Source organism: Centrocercus urophasianus, unplaced genomic scaffold, assembly GCF_019232065.1.
Source record: "Centrocercus urophasianus isolate 14NV4802_14NV808 unplaced genomic scaffold, USGS_Curo_1.0 seq_17, whole genome shotgun sequence".
In the NCBI taxonomy this organism is placed as follows: domain Eukaryota; kingdom Metazoa; phylum Chordata; class Aves; order Galliformes; family Phasianidae; genus Centrocercus; species Centrocercus urophasianus.
This window is the reverse complement of record NW_024884722.1, coordinates 26,878,498-26,895,892: the sequence shown is the minus strand read 5'-3', so window position 1 is coordinate 26,895,892 and position 17,395 is coordinate 26,878,498. Positions and strand designations below refer to the sequence as shown.

Sequence of the window (17,395 nt, the reverse complement as noted above, 5' to 3'; positions counted from 1 at the left end):
CCAGCAGCCAGCAGCCAGCAGCCAGCAGCCAGCAGCCAGCAGCCAGCTGTGCGCCGCGCCCTGCCCTCCCTGCCCTGCCGCTGCGGAGCTCCGCACGCACCTACAGCCCCAGCGAAAGGAAGGGATGCGCGCACACATACGCACACGCACTCCGCGAATACCGCACACCGCGGTGCAATGGTCTTGAAGGCCCCACTGGACGGTCCCCTAAATAAGGTGCACATGCTTTGTGCAGGCATTATAAGTGACTTCTGTCCTTTTTCATTAGCATTTGAAACAGGTGCAAAATTAAAACCATAAAACCCCCTTCTCCGAGTTGACACTTCTGCCCTGGGAGTTTTCTATCTGGTAGCAATGGCCCAAGCCCTGTACCTGGTAAAAGAGCTCAATTCCAGAGCAGGCTGCCTGCTACAAACACTGCTCACAGACTCTTTACCGCTTGATGTCAATAAAATGCAATTAACTCTTCAGCACAGGAAAGGGAACAGGCACAATGGCTGTGGCTGAGGGACTCTTCTGATGCAGCTGTGACTCAAAAAGAAATCGTTCACTTACAGCAGGCCACACAGCTCACAGTCTGCCAGCAATAACAGTCATCTTTTGGAAAACATGTTATAATGTTGTTCAAAGAGAACCTCCTCCAAACTACAGAGACCGGTACCAACAACACACCAACGATATCCAACTGCACTCTGCTTATAGTCAACCATTTTAAAAATGCCCAGAAGCCAAACTCACATTAGCCAGGTCAGACCACAACACTTTTCAGTTGAGCACAGCTACGTCAAGAAAAATTACAGTTTGCACTTCACCAGAGGCAATTAAGCACAGGAGAACAATTCCTGTCATTGCAAATATTAAGCATGACTTTTTCTTTTTTTTTTTCTTTTTTTTTTTTTTTTTTTTTGAAAGTTTCTTGGTCTGCATACAGAAAGGACATTGAAGAAGGGCAACAAGACTTGTGAAAGGCTTGGAGAATATGCCCTATGAGGAGTGACTGAAGGAACTGGGGCTGCTCAGTCTGAGAAGAGGAGGAGGCTGGGGGGAGACCTTATTGCTCACTTCCAGTATCTGAAAGGTGCTTACAGCGAGAGTGGGGTTGGTCTCTTCTCACTGGTGACAGGTGACAGGATGAGGGGAAATGGCCTCAAGTTGTGCCAGGGTAAGTTTAGGTTGGATATCAGGAAAAACTTGAAAGGGTTGTTAAGCAGTGGAATAGTCCCCCCAGGGAGGTGGTTGAGTCACCACCCCTGGATGTGTTTAAAAACCATTTGGATGTGATGCTCAGGGAGATGATTTAGCAAAGGGTTGTTAGGGTAGTATGGCTGGGTTGTGGTTGGACTTGATGATCTTTAACATCTTTTCCAACCTGAGCGATTCTGTGATTCTATGAGCTACTTCTTTTCTACTGATTGTCTTTAAATTTTTTTATTCTATGTAAGAACAAAAACCCCTGTGTGTTCACTCATTTTCAGGACACAGCATTCCAGGAAACAATAAGGCCCAGGTTCATCCCACTTAACTTAGGGGCTGGGCAAAGCAGGGCGACTAAAAGTGGCTAGGTGATACAGAGGGTATTAATCTTGCTCTTTTGGTATGGCAAATCTTAATTCTCTATGGTCACTTTTGTTTTACAGTCCAAACACTTATTGAAGACAAACTACAAAGTCATAACACATGTCCCTATTAAAGACACCTGCTGTACCACTACTGCAGAGAATCGTGTTGTGGTTCTAACAGGTAAGTTAGTGTTACCTGGGAGAAAACTGCTGCAAAGCAACCAGACTTGTTCTGATAATGACTCAAGAAGCATCCAGACTGCAATAAAAATAACATTATCTCCACTTGCAAGCGTCACACAGAGTTGTCCTATAGGCATAAAGAGGGAGAAAGTATTAGTTTTAGTGCACAACAGGAAAAACAACAGAATCCAGCAATGATGGAGATTAGTTAGGTGGTGAAAAAGGAGTGGGAAGAAGTAGGGCTTTGCATCTGATGGGCTCAAAGAAAGGTTTCCCTTTTTTTTTTTTTTTTTACTGTCATCAAAGGGTATGCAAAGCCTGAAGGTTTCTGCAGCTGTGGAAATAGCTGCAAGCTACTAAGGAGTTTCCACTTTAATGACTATCTAAAGCAACTTTTGTCATTCACTACCTTTCCTTCTCAAGTGTATGACTTCTTACAGAGTCCAGATTGCATCTTCTCCAATGAAGTATAAAATAAAAACCCAGGACATATCTTACAATCCTAACATCACATAATCATCAGTATTTACATTTTTCAAAGCATTTAAATGAACAGTGGAGTACTGACCATAAACTTGAGTGATGTACCTTCAGAAGTGGCTGGAATGCATCTCTAATACTGTACAGCAACTGGCAGTTTCTAGGCTTTGATACAAGAAAGGATAGTAATAAACTCTAAGTGTTCCCCCTGAGTTAGCATAAGAATTAAAAATGCACGAGTGTTAAAGCTTTACTCAATTAGATGTGTAAGCATTCCAAGTAGCCAGCTTGGATTTTTCTTTTTTGACTATTTTCAGGGGATGGATAATAGCAAGAGGGAGAAGGAAATAAACTCCATTTCTACAAGCAATCCCAAAGGACGTGGCACTGGACCATGGCTAGCATTTAACTAGAATCTGGACTGCCAAGTCCATGCAGCTCTCCAAAACGTGATTATGTGCTGCCAAGTATGTCCCATCACTGCATTTCCATTATGTGCTGCTAACACCAGCACCAAAATTTAGAGAATAACTTCATAAAAAAAGAAAGAATAAAAACTGCATTCACACCCGTAGAGAATTCTATATAGAACAATTTTAGCATTACTAAATCACAAAATATATTTGGAAGTGAAAATGTAAGGGTACATTCCTGTATGTTCCAACATCTTGTACGTTACTCTGGGGCTAAATTGACCTTTTGTTTGTTGAGAATGTGTTTCTCTAGTGATTAAAAGCATCATGACAGAACATTAGCTGTGCATAAACCATAACCAAAGTTAGAAACAACTTTGCTCCTGGCTCTGGTAATTTGGTTTATCTTCAGAGGCTCCTCCAACATGTATTGTTAGGATAACTCCTTAGAGAACTTTCTACCAATTCAGAACTGCTCGTCAAGGTCTTCATCCAGAACAACTGAAATAACTGAAATAACTGAATAACCCCCATTTTTGGCAGTAACATCCAAGTACAATGACAGTTTCCTAAAACAAGTTACATAAGCTTACAAACCGTCAGCATAAACAGCTACAGGACTTGATTCTGCTCCCAGGTAACCACACAAGAGGGAATGGCCTTGTGTTGTACCAGGGGAGGTTCAAGATAGATATTGGGAAAAATTTCTTCTCTGAAAGAGTGGTCAGGCACTGGCACAGGCTGCTCAGAGAGGTGGTGAAGTCATCGTCTCTGGAAATATTTAAGGAAAGGGTAGATGTATGTGGCACTTTGAGACATGGCTTAGTGGGCAGCACTGCTGGTAGGTGGACAGTTGGACTGGATGATCTTAGAGGTCTTTTCCAACATGAATGATTCAGTGATTCTAAAGCAGATCTGATATCATACAGGCAGCCTGAGGCAGTGCAAGAATCAAAGTCAGTAGCACAGGATAAACTGGAGTTCTCCCTCCTTTACCCCTGAATGCAGGGGATCTTAGTATTAGAAAAGCTCTTAAGAGCACGTTGAGATTAAAAAGCTGTTAGCCAAAATAAATATTAATTTTACAATGAATTCAGAAAAACAAAGTAGGTTCAATTATCCTGTATGGATATGGACAGTACATTGCATCTTGTAGCCCCACAGGGACAGAAGGTACAATCTTTGAAACCTGCCTTCAATAATAAAAAAGAACATGAATGAACGATGTACAACCAAAATAAGGACACATGGTGCATCAATTACAATGGGAGGATGGCAAATTCTGTATGTAGGATTCGTAGTCTCAGCCAGCTGGCAGCATGGGAATTAAAATACCAGTATTACCCAGCTCCCATCACTGAAGTCTACTCTTCCCCTACAACTAGGCTTAGAGGTTTTAATTATGTGGCTATATCAAAATCACTTGTAACTACTTTTGTTATGGATTGGCATATGCTCCATTAGATTTTACCCATAAAAAATTCATAAAGAGAAAAAATACACTGGAAAAACTACATAAATGTGTATTAAAATAAAATTAAAATTGAACTAAATTCAACTCATTTCCTGTCTTTTTTTTTTTTTGTGTGTGTGTGTGTGTGTGTTAATGGGTTTGCACTCAGAACTATACAATTCCCATGTCAAATGCATACGCATTCACAACTGGCCTTCTTTTCAAAACTATTACATATTGTTTGCAGTCCTTTAGCAATGTGATTTTTTTTTTTGTCTAATAAGGACAGAATTTAAGAGTTTGAGATAAGGTGCTTCTACGCAGCGATTTTAAGATCTGTTCTCGGCCAATTGTGATATAAAGGAAATCAAATAGGTCAGCTGCATCCCTTTTCATAGTACCCACCCAATTCTGCCACAGTTCTCAGAGATGGAGATGTAACTTATGCAATTGTATATTCATTGTATGCATTACAGACATTTGCATTTATTTTTTTCCAGTTATTCACTGAATGCTAAACGCAGTGCAAGACGTTCATTCCTTTAGAAGCCTGTCATGCATGAGAATATAGTGAGACATTCTACAAATGAGATATAGCAACAATTGTTTGCTGCGCGAATAGTATTTCTACACCGTTTTTCCCTAATGGAGAGAGATAAAATGCTTAATATGTGCATATATTTTGCATAGTCCTTTTGCCGTGAAGCTTTGAGAAGAGTCTAATTGTTTCCCAACAGCTCTTTGTTAGATACCTGAAGGTACTAAGTACATTCCCTCTTAGTCTTCTTCTCCAGATAAACATAGCTCCTTCAGTCTCTCCCTGTACATCTGGCTTTTCAGGCCCCTAGCAACTTTACTTCAGCTGCAGCTTCACAAATGCCTGAGATGAAGGGAATAATCACTTCATTGACCTCCTTGCTATGCTCTTCCCAGCGCAGCCCAGAATGTGGCTAAGTCTGAATTTCTGGAAGAGCGCTCCGCTGACTCAGGTAGGTGTCAGTTCTGCTGTCAGGGTCCCATAAAACCTTGCTAAATTCTATTACTGCCTTTAATACTGCCTTGTTCTTCTGCACAGGCCGCATAGTCTGGTCTTTAAAAGGGCTGGATTCATGTGAGTTGTCCCAGTTTGCAAAGTTAGGCCTATGAAGATAGAATTAAGCAAAATAAAATTTCATCTTAATAAGGACAACAAGAGGAACAGCTGAATGCTTATATAACAGTCTCCCAAGGGAAGAAGTGGAAGAGTTACAGCTTGCTGAATTCACAACCCAGAGAGGACAAGGCAATATTAAGAATATGTTGCATAGCTCAGTTTTGTATGAAATAGGGAACTATTTTTTTTAAAGATAAAACATTTGCAACGGCTTGCCTTGGTTACATTGCCTGCTTCTAGATCCTCAGATTTACAACATCAATAGGAAAGATTTAATTAGCTGATGTACTGCTCCAAAGCAAAACTAAATGGGAAAAACTGACTATTAGGAGGATTTATTCCACAAGTGAAGAAAATCAGAAATGTGTTACACTGAGGTACAATAAAACTTCGCCAACTACCCAGAGCCAGCTTTACCAACTATTTCCAGTATTTAAGGGGTTTCCTGAAGTAGAGGAGACTCATCTTTGAAATCAATGGTTTGCTCTCTGTGACAGTGCTGGAGCACAGAGCAGAAATGCTAAGTCACAGCCTGAACCAATGATGGAGCACCTTGTGGGAAGGAAAAGTCAACCCAGGGGAGCTAAAGTGCATGCAATATGCCTGAGTGGCTGGCCAGAACCCTGGCTCTACCCCTTCCCAGACCTCATTTAAGGGTTGGCAGTGGAAGCAAGGGTATCTTGCTGGAGATCCCTACCTACCTGAGGCCTTCTAAAGGTAAGCAGATTCTCTATTTTTTTCCTGTGTGTATGGCTGTTGCCTTTGAATAAGTCCTTACTTGCTACAGCATAAGACCTTGCTGTTATTGCTGTGCTTTCCACCATGTTACAGGAGCATTATAAAATATAATGCTTACTAGCAAAACAAATGCTAATGCATCAGTGGAATGCTGACTAAGACAAGAATTCTCAAATCTTAACAACTTTGTCTGTAAGTGCTGCCTTTGTTCACAAACAGAAACATGTCAGAAACACGTCTTCAGTCCAGAAAAACTCCTGATTGCCACTTCATAGGAAAACATTCACAAGTGTATGAAAGGCTAACCCCAGGAGAAAATCCTCATCTTGAAGAAATCATTTCATGCCTGTGCTATGTTATCCATTTATGTCACCTGTAAAGCTAATTTCTATATAATGGTTACAAATTTACTGTAACCTTTCTGCCATCCAGTCAGATGTTAATGAAACAGCAAGAACTTCTTTGAGAAATGAAGTGAGAGTCATAGCAAACAGTCAGCTGGGGAAAACTTTCTGTCTAGCCTTCTGGCTGGATGTTGGTTTCAGTCCTTTCTCTCTACAGATCAGTCAAAATGCAGTTCTGAGTACTGAGTTTTAAACAGTGAGTGATATCTGGGAACTAAAATGCTCTCAATGGCAAATGCTGCCGTTGCTTCTCCCTCTTGATCTGGGCTATTGAGCTTTAAAAGCCAGACATAAATAGATCTTTTCTCACACTTTAAAGCACTATAAATGTTCTGCCTGCCTTTAGGGGCATGTAAAAGTCAACTAATGTATTAAAAGCCTAGTAGTTGTATAAGGAGAAGGATACAAAATGCAGATCAAATTTTAAAAGCTGAAATACTGCTCAAAGACTACCACTTCTACAGGAACAATATATAAATAGAAAACTCTGCACCTACATGCAATTGCTGCTCCAAGTTCTTTTATACTGTAAAGAGATCATGCAGACAAATCTTATCAAAGATATCTAGTTACAGGAATGGGAAAGTGTAGGTTAGAGGTGGAGAGAAAGAGAATGGATGTTGCCTTTGTTTCGGCGACCCTGATTGAAGTCTCCCTGTGAAAGTGTTCTATGGAAGTATATTTTATCATCTTTTCACAATAGTCAAAGACTAGTATACATCTCTGAATCACTGCTTACATGTAACTCCAGCATCCAAAGCCATATTCTGTTCTTTCTAGGCTGGAAAACAACTGGAGCTGGATTAAGTAGTAGAATCAAGGGCAGCTTAATTTCACCACCATTAATGTTTGAAACAGTCTTGTTAAATATGATTTACCCTTGCATCTCTGTGCTATAGGTAGCTATATTTATCTACAGAAAGCAAGGAGTAAAACTTTCCACTTGACCCCCATGAGGTTCAATTTAGGTGCTATCTGTAGAATTAGTTGTAACATGCAGGTTCTAGAATGAAGACATCAGGTAGCTAAAACAAAACAGTGCTGAATGAAATGCCTATCTCTCTACTGTTTGTTTGTTGTTTTTGGTTTTTTTTCCACTAGGCTATTCAAAGAATGTATTGCTTTGGGTTAGTTTTTTTTAATTCAAAGATTACAGTAAAATTCTTCATTATTTTGACTAGTGTGATTCTGCACATGGCTTTAATAATTTAAGATCCAAACTCTTTGTTACTTTTTTCTACATCTTCTGCTTCAGAAACACAGGTTATTTTTAAAGAGAAAACTTTGCCAGAAATGTAAAAACCTTTTGTCTCTTGCAGCTTATTTGAATCAGTTTATTAATTAATTATAATTACCTGACTTAGTTACACTAGGCACAGATTCTGACATAGAGACTGTATTTCCGCAAAACAAACTTAAATTCAGTGGACAAGCCTGGATTATTTCAACACAAGGTTTACATTGTCCAAACAGCACTCGTCTGTTTCAGTGGTTTACTTCAATATGCCTAAACAAATCTCACTGCTGCAGTTCTTGCTTCCTAATGAGTCAAGGCCTTACATCACACGCAGAAAGTTCACTGGGGTTGCTCTGGGCTGGCAATTTTTTTCTCCCTTTGAAACATTTTATATAAGTAAAAAAAAAAATTAAAAAAAAAATGGCATAGCTGAAGGATAACAGCAACTCCAGGATTTGCAGAAAAATGCACAGAAGACACCTGCTTTTATATCTTGAGCAAAAAGGCTCGGAGGCAGTAAATGATGGTTTGCTTGCTTCACTGTGGGCTGTCTAAGGGGTCCTTCCCAAATTGTTTTCACCAGGAATCCTTATCAGAATTTTTTTCTTCTTTACTGACTAAAAGCCACCATCTGTGAAAGCACATCCTTGTTATACACAGTTGAAATTTTTACAGAGGGTGTGGAATACACAACCTCCAGGAGCTGCCAAACAGTCATCCTCACACATTAGAAAAATGGGTTAAGGAAAAGAACAACTCAGAGGATTCAAGTTACTACATATCTGTGTGATTTTCAAAACATGAAGAAAAGGCCATCATTTTCCAACTATGCATATGCAAACAGATAACTACTGTATTTAAATATGCCAATATCAGAATTTAATAGTGTACAAATAAAAACTGATTAGAACAGCCAGTTAGTTTTAAATTTAATTCAGCATGTGGGTAGCTCTAATGAAGTCAAAATTGCTTCACTGTCTTGAAATTTATTGTATGTTCATTTCTGGGGAGATATGTTGAGCAGACATCTTGAACTCTATTATAGATACACTTTCTAAATAAGGCAGCAAGGGCATGTGGATTTTTATTTTTAAAGAACATCTCATACTATTTTCTGAGTTAGAACAGGTCCTTTTTCTGAGTAAGGGTGTAAGAGAAGAATTATGGAATTAGTAATCTCATGTGTGCCCATACCTGCTGGCTAATGTGCTACAGCAGAGTGCAGTTCATAGTGTTTTAGAAGCTGCATGTGAATGCCTCCCCCAGCTTGTCTCCAAAATCTTCAGGCAGGAAAAAGTATGAATTAACTTTTGAACAGTATCTGTTACAGAAGATGACAATTTTAAATTGTAATGAAGATGAAATGTTTATTACACTAATAACAAAATACTTATTCCTAGGGTGAGGTTTTTAGCTGAAATTCAAAACAACAGTAAAAAATAGATTACTACTCTAAGACAAATGTTGCCAGTTCCTTCATTAAGGAATTACCAGTGGGAAGCTCTGTCACAAACACACAAGGAAAGGAGGATTAAAACAATCAGATTCAAACCTGAGGAAATTCTAACAGAACCAGTTGCATGGCCCCAAGTAAAGCCTGTCCCACAGTTTCCCTTAGAAGAGTGGAAATTATCTGTAGAAATATTCCTCCTCATCTAGCAACCAAGAATCCACAAAGAAGTTTAAACATGCATGCATAGTGAAAAACATGCATCTGAAAGAAAACCAGCTTTATGAAGCATTAAGCAATAGCTGTGAATGATGAACTAAAACATGCATGCAATCAAGAGACCATAATTCACATCTGTCTCAGGTCTAAAAGATACTATTGCTCAGAACAATTTCTGCAACATTTGCCCATTTATAAGCCCAGGTCCATCTCATCACTGATAAAGCAGTGAAAACAAGTAACTAAAACCCACTTACTGCTATCATGCTCACTATGTCTTTATCGCTGGTAACCCTCATCTTGAAAGTGCAAATGCCTTGCTTCTGAGAGTGGAAGACAAGGATGCTTCCAGTTGGCAATTGGATGTTCTGGGGTAACAATGTTGTTTATATACATGTATTGCAACTCAGATTTCTTGTGCTGGGTACCTTGTTGTTCAGGTGCCCTGGACAAATGGATATTTCAGTACTGCAGCATTTGTTTCTTGGTTTCCCACCCAGAAACAACAGACAATTGTCTCCTGGTTCTGCATAGGTGCTATGAGAATCAGTCATTCCTCTCTGTGAAAGCACAGAAATCAGAAATGTGCATAGCACAGGATTTCACAGTCCAATAAATACTGCTAGAGAATGTAAATTCAATTCTCAGGACTAAAAGCTACAAACACAGCAAAACTGCCCCTTCCCTCTACACACCAGCCAAAACAGTGCAGCAGCTCCCTCATGTTCACATTCTCCAGTCATAAGTATTTGCTAGTTTGGGAAGAACTAATTCAAGTAACTTTAGGATTTAAAATTACCTCATCTACATTTAGTTCTACTGCAGGTTACTGTTTCATACACACATACACCTTTCCGCTGGTTTTGCACAGTCCAGAGCATGGCTTTTATCAACCTGAATTGGCACCTAAATTACATTGCTGGAATCTGCATTCTTGTGTGCAGTAACACATACATACCATTTTATTTTACTGACGGAAAAAGTCATCTCTGGGACAGCAGTAGCTTCTTTAACCAGAGAGCTGAATTTACTACCAATGCTCTCCTAATTCCTCAAGAAGCCCGCAAACAAATAAGTTGTGACTGGATATTAAGGAGGAAATAATTCTGCACATACATGTCTTCCATAGATGTAGCTTTTTTCTGAATCACATATGAGACAGATAAGCTAATTTCTGCACATATTTGCAAACTAAGTTCTCTTCAAAAACTGAGAAGTGCAACTTGCTCCACCCTCATTCCCAGTATCAACTGGAGTTCGTGGATGTGCATTTTGCACTAATGCACACATCCATGATGCTGAAATCTCTATTAAATAATTAATAGCGTCACAACTTGCATTCACGTAATATTACACGCTGGCTTTCAGGAACTACATTGCCTATGATTCTATTTTTGTTCACAAAATGTTTGTTATTGATGGTGTGCTGGAGGGGGCTCATCAAATTGCTAATGCAACTATTAAAGCTATCAAATTATCAATTTTGAGGGATCAATTCAAAGCACATTAAGATAAGCAGAAATCCAAAGTAAACAAGGACATGTCTCTTCCCTTCAGTGACTCTCTTAACAGGTTTGGAATGCTGAACTCTATTCTTCCTGACAATATTAACCCCTTGTTTGGACGACCCCCACTGGCCGTACACTTCACTAGCTATTTTGGGGGCTCACTAAATGTTCTGTTTTATCGTTTGGAATTGCAAGGGTGGATGGAGGGGGTGTGGGAGGGGAAGATGAGGAAGAGCACTGGGTTAGTGTTTATTTTGAGAGGCTGGGGGAGAGACTGCTTCCTGATAATATGCTTATTTTTATTCACATTGTCAACTATTTTTTCCCATGAACAAATACTTAAACTTGAGAGGAAGCGTTCCAGAAACATATATCAGGATAAGTAAAGTGTTCGCTTCCTTTCCCCTTATTATGAGAAAGCAATTTGGTTACATGAGAAAGTAAATAGATTCCCTAGGGATGCCTGGGAGGGGGGGGAAGGAGTCATTCTTGCAGGAAATCCATTCTCAAAAGCAGTTGCAGCATGTCAATGTGTTAGATGATCTTTAGAAGCTTCATATGTGACTACAAGAAATGAGTATGTCAGAGATATGTTTCCTTCATTCAGGGAAAAATCACATTTGCATTTTGCAATCTTAATTAAAATATTTTCCTTCCAATAAATTTTAGAAGCACAGTATGGTCCTATTTGCATTATTACAACATACATTTAATACATATGGCAAAATATAAATTAATTTCTTATTGTTTTTGAACATACAATAGTCATTTGAATTCACTGGCCTTTTTAGTCTGAATTTCATTGACTGCTGGCAAATTTGAGCAGGAAGTTGGCCTATATCATTTCCTGAGGTTCCTTTACAACCTCAATTTTCCTGTGATCCTAACTAAATTCAGGGGATGTATTTGGTTGGTTTTTTTGTTGTTGTTGTTTGTTTTTGTTTTGTCTTGTTTTTAACTTATTCTTCCTTAACAAACAGCAGAGATCTAGCTCAGGACAGAAGAAGCTGGGTATGTGATTTGGCGAAAGCATTATTAATAATGTGCCTGTAATTCAGGCTACCAACAGCCCAACCTATATCCAGACTGCACAGGCCAGAAAGGAGGGATGCCTGATTGCATTAACTAAAAAAAGGAAATTGAAGTGAGAGAAACTTTTTCCTCATCCTAGGATTTCATTCATTTCCCCTGTCTGCAGTTGCTCTGCTTAAGTATTCATTCTTCAAAACTTGACTTAGCAGCTTCTATTGCTCTGATGCTTCATTCAAAAGCTGGCCGTTAGGCCAAACGCTGTTACGTGTAGAAGCCACCCATTGACCAAGTGTGGAACAACACATATCCCTTATCCATTGGTTTTTATTTGGTGAAACAGCCACATGAGGTTGAGTAATCCTGTAAGTGAAAGGATTAATCCTAGGACTCTCAGTTACTACTTCCAGTGCAAAGCTCTTGAAGTTATAGGTGCTGTAACTTGAAAAAACATGGAAGAAAGCAGTTGGACAGAACAACAGTGGCAACAGCAACCCAAAGCAAAGGAAATCAGTTGTTCTTTCATTTCTCTTCAAGAATACTTACCTCACTGGAGAAAATAATATTCATATCCATTTTTAACTGCTTGATTAGGATCAGAATTCCATTAAAGATATTTCATGTCTTTTACCATGGCTTTCCTGAAGGGAAGAGTAGAGATGGAAAGGAAGACCATAAACCTTACAGTTTTCAACCTAAAGTTGTAAAAAAAGCCAAACCAAAACAAAAACCAAAGATAACATTTATCATATTTTATATTGTAGAGCAACACTGCTTACTCAACAAAACATTCTTTCAAAGTTTCAAACATAGTATCTGTACTTTCCACTCCAACGCACTGGAAAAATCATGGGTACAGATGAGATTTTGAGCATACCTGGCAATTGATACACCTCTCTTAGATTTTTTTTTTTTTAAAAAAAAAGCTTGTTTTTGAATAGTTGTCTTCCAGATGTGGATATAAAAAGCACTCCATGCATTACAACCAATCACTGCTGCATCAGGGATTTGTCAACTAGTTATTCATAGGCCAGCTAACAGACCAACCACCACCTTACTACCACCTTCCACAAGGCAACAAGATTGTCTTAAAACATGTAGTTGTATTTTTAAGCTTTTTTTTTACCTCACTACAATTTTCCTCCTTTTTTAAATCGCTTCCACCTTTAATCCCAAAGGAAATTAATTAGAGAAGCGTTACTATGGGGGTAAATTATTGTGGTGAGGTTCCTCAGCAGCATTGAGGTTTTCCAAGAACCTAAGGTAGGAGCAACACTGATTTTTATCCCAGTGCTGTCCTGAAAGCAAAGCTCAAAGGGGTAATCAGCTTTAGAGGTTCCATGCCAGCTGGAAAATGCAGATTCTTCAGCTGAAGAGGCCTGCTTAGATTTCCTAGGCGCTTCCCTTCTTATGTGAATAATCAGAGTTGAATTTAGGGCTGAAATCAGCTTCCCACAGAAATTCCTACCTTCAGTAGATACTACCCTGCAAAGACAACAGTGGAAGCGAGCACAGAAAATGAGGTATCACCTGATTCCACCCTGCGAAACAGGCAATACGCTTACACTAGAATCAAGGGCACAATCTCTATATCGTATCCTTCCAAAAGGATACTACTTCTGCCACAGAAGGAGCATCTTTGCTAGTCAGCCTTAAGTATTTCAGTTGCCAAGACTGCATTACCCTTCCTTAGCTGCTGTTTCATGCAGCTATGATTGTTAAGAATCTTCTCAGCATGTTATCTACTGTTTTCACCCTAACACGAGGGCAGGCCCAAACAGCCTCCACATCTCAACCTTAGCAATCACAGCCTTACCCCACAAACCCCAAACAACGAACAAAGTAGAGACGTTAGCACACATGAGAGTCTCGAACTGTTTAAACACCTATTCATGTGATACTGAGACATTCATAACTTCTGTTTCCTCATTACTGATGCCAGATTCAAAGTTATTTCCATCTTTTTTTCACAGTTCTCTCTCTCAAAAAAAAGATTTGATACACCTGATCATAAACTCACAACTCTCTCTCTTTCCATTTCACTGAGGTATCAGGCGTTTCAACCAGTATTTCTCTGCTTTGCCCTCACTAAAATCCACAGATACTGACTCCATGGACAGATTAAGATCTTCCTCACTTTCAGGCAGATGTGCAAAGTGTTTCCACTAGCTCCATTCATAGTTTTTCTCCAGAAGTCATTAATTATTTACACTGCTGTCCTGTTAAAGGCCACAGTGAGACTCTTCAGCTTGCTGGGAGATTTTTTAATTGTGTATGAACAGGCAGAATGTAGTTAAACCTGATTTTCATCATTACTATGGAAAAAGCTTGAAAGTTCCAGTTCACTTAAAAAAAGGAAGAAAAGATTCTGGTCTCTCTCTTCTCACCCCTCAATCTTACTTCTACTTTCTGGTTTTAAAGATAGTTGAGAACATAAAAGAAAGGTACTCTTAATTAGCACTGTGCTTCCTAGTTACAAGTCTAACTTAGCAAAGATCTTTGCTACAGTGGTAGTGGGGGCAGATCATCTCAGAAATAGAGCAGCTAAATGACACATGTAACTTCCTTATCAGAGTCTTAAGGAGCTCACAGCTGAAGAGATCTGGCTTGAAGCATCTCTTATCCTGCACTTCTGTACTACAGAGCATCTATTCTGACCACAGTAGCACAGTTCCTTCCCTCCCTGATGTGCTCCTCAGTCAGGCAGGAAACAGGCTGTCACCTGGACTGACAGCACAGGTCTTGCAGGAGCACTGTTGCTGTCTGCAGGACATGCAGTACAGACATAAACTGAGGGAAAATAAAGCCAGCTGGAACAAACAGTAACTCAGTGAGGGATGTACTTTCATAGCCTAATTCTCTAAGGTGGTGAATTTTTGTTGAGCTGTCAAGAAGCAGAGGAGGCTGTTGCAGAGGGCTGGCAGGCAATACAGCCACAGCACAAGCCAGGCCCAGCAGGAACACAAATGAGACCACGTAGAATGCTGGGCTCCCTGGATGGATCCTCAGGGCCAGTGCCTCCTCTGTGCAGGAGTCATTTCCCTAATGACATAGGAAAAAACTTATGGAGAGTTCAGTCAAATTTACTCCTTAAACGCTCCCAGTTGCACCTTTGTATTGTTAGTAGCCTATGCTGATACAACCTTTTTTCTTCTCCAGTTTTTATTTTTAAAAAGATTACTAACAAACACTACTGCAGAACTTTATCCTCTCAAACTACATAAAAGCTATTTTTTTCCAGCCTGTCACTTCTACCTATTTACTTCATGTTTCCATAACGCCAAATTTTTTCAGTACATCTGCCTGAAAGCTGTTCAGCTTCAAGGCATTATGTGGAAAAAAAAATAAATGCTCATAAACATGATGTTTCTACTTTAATATACTTCAAACTTTTGCCTGTAAGATTGCCAGTACGGAGAAAGTTCACATAAAACTAAGAGCAGAAGCTCAGTTTGCTGTTACAATCTCTACTGTGACACACCTCACTTACTGTACATTACATGGTTGAACAGACATTAGAAATCTTACTTCCCATTGATACCTAACTCAACATTTCCGCTGAATACACGTTCAAGCCTTTAATGCTCCAGAACCCCGGTATAATGTGAATGTTTCATCCTTCCTTTCACTACCAGTTTTCACAAATATGCCCTTACTCGAGGTCTCCTCTGAGATGAAGATTTAGATAATGTGTGATCTAAATACTTTATTTGGCAGTCAGGTTCTAAAAGAAAATGGGGTACCACCAATGCCACTAACACACACCACGAGCAGTGTGCACAGTGACATGGTCAAATAAGTACTCAACAAAAGCACGCGTGCTGAAGCTCTTAATTTCCTACACTCCCCACTTGGAGAAAGTGTTGCCCTTTTCTCATTCCTCTTTCGAGAGCTGCGGGATTGCTGGGTGAGGTGCGGCCCACACTGCTCCCCCAGCAGCCCCCTCCTGCCGCTCCTGCAGGGCCGACCTGCTCAACTCTTACTGCTGTTCTGCTTCCCCACACGTGTTTGCACTCCGCACCCATTTCAAGTGTTGTTTGTGTAACGCACAGACCCATTAATAATTTAAGATTCAACAGGAACCCAGGGGCAGGAACATTCCATTTTTGCTCAGGCGATAGATGCTACTTCACTGGTACGTCAACTCCATTTATCTCTGTGCATGCTACGTTAATTCACTAAATGACTTTTCAAACAAAGTCCATTCACAGAGTGCCCGGAGAATCTGCGTGAGAAGAAACTTCAGTTTTTGCAGTAAACGCGCCAGATCGATATTCAGAAAGAATAGCATGCACAGATTTTAACTTTGCCCACCGAGTTTTCAAAACAAGGGAGGCAAGCCAGAGCAAAGCCCTCCTCGCGAACAAATGAAAGTCATATCAGACGTACCACGAAACGCCTCTGCGCGGTACTGACAGCGCGCTCGCCCGGCAAAAGAACATAAAAAATACCTGTAGCGGCAATTAGCAGCCCCGCACCGGGACCGCCGGCACGCCGGAGGAGCGCTGCGCGGAAAGGGCGCGGGACGCCGGCTCGGCCGGGCAGGTGCCGCTCCCCCCACGCCGGGCAGCCTGGCAGCCCCTCGCCCGCCTCAGCCGCTCCTTCCCCCGCGGCGGCTCCCGCCTCGTTCCCGCCTCGTTCCCGCCTCGTTCCCGGCGCGGCGCAGCAGCCGCCCGACCTCCCCCGAACCCGCCGGGCACACTGCAGGAGCCGTACGGCTCCCGAGCGCGGCACGTCCCTCCTCATCCGCCCCGCGGGACAGCCGCCGGCCGAGCCCGCGCGTCTCACCTGAGCGGGAAGCGCGAGGGGAAGTGACAGCCGCCGCCCCCCCGCAGCGCTCGGTGCGGCGCGGCACGGCCCGCCCTGCCCGGCCCGGCGCCGCGGGCGGCCCAACCAAGCAACCAACCAGCCTCTTGGGGCGGGCTGCGCCGCGCCGTCATGTGAGCGCGCTCGAGCACGCGGTGCCGTTACGGCCGTTACAGCCGTTGCGGCGCGCGGTGCTCTGTGGCGTTTCGCGCCTCGCAGGGCACAGCGCAGCCCTGAGCGGTCTTTTCATCCCTCACGTCGAGGCAGCGCCTCGCCTCCTTCCTGCCTCGCTTCCAGCTATTGAGCGGCTGCCCAGGCGGGAAATCCTGACCCGAGCCAGGCGTAATATTCATGCTGAATCTCGGCAGGAGACCAATTATAAGTCTGTTTTTCTGCTTTTTCCTCTGATCCGTGATGCACTAACCGAACTCGTTAAGGAGAGCAGTGCAGGCAAGCCATAGGTAACCCAGCAGTTATGTACAGTATGCAAGAGGGTTGTGGTGCACATTGCTAACATGCTTAAAGCTCAGGTACAAAATTCTGGTACAAAATGAACTTTCTCCACTTGCTTGATCTCCGTGATCAGCCCTGGATCCGTGTGTGGTTTGGGGGCAGTTTGAGGAGCAGAGTGCTGAGCCCTGCTGCACCTGCGGGAGCTTCACCTGCTGCAGTGACATCGCTGTTGGTTTGTAGGGTTACTGACAGCATGGCTCAGGTAGGCTGAGAAAAACCTGGTTCAGGGCCAAGAGACAACTCAAGCTAG

General features: G+C 41.5%; 1 protein-coding gene across 5 annotated transcripts in view; it reads right to left on the bottom strand.

Moving 5' to 3' along the window:
* The window catches only part of RHOBTB1 (Rho related BTB domain containing 1), a 49,834-nt gene extending 33,140 nt beyond the window's left edge, over window positions 1-16,694 (bottom strand). For 2 of the 5 annotated variants that reach the window (XM_042818072.1, XM_042818070.1), the window contains exons 1-3: window positions 16,615-16,694; window positions 12,373-12,467; window positions 1,756-1,869 (exon numbers count right to left, since the gene is read on the bottom strand). The gene's annotated coding sequence lies outside the window, so the exon portion shown is untranslated. Of the gene's footprint in view, window positions 1-1,755; window positions 1,870-12,372; window positions 12,468-16,277; window positions 16,342-16,614 lie in introns of those variants that run through there. The other 3 variants (XM_042818073.1, XM_042818069.1, XM_042818071.1) reach the window with 2 other exon arrangements.
* Window positions 16,695-17,395: the final 701 nt, after the last annotated feature.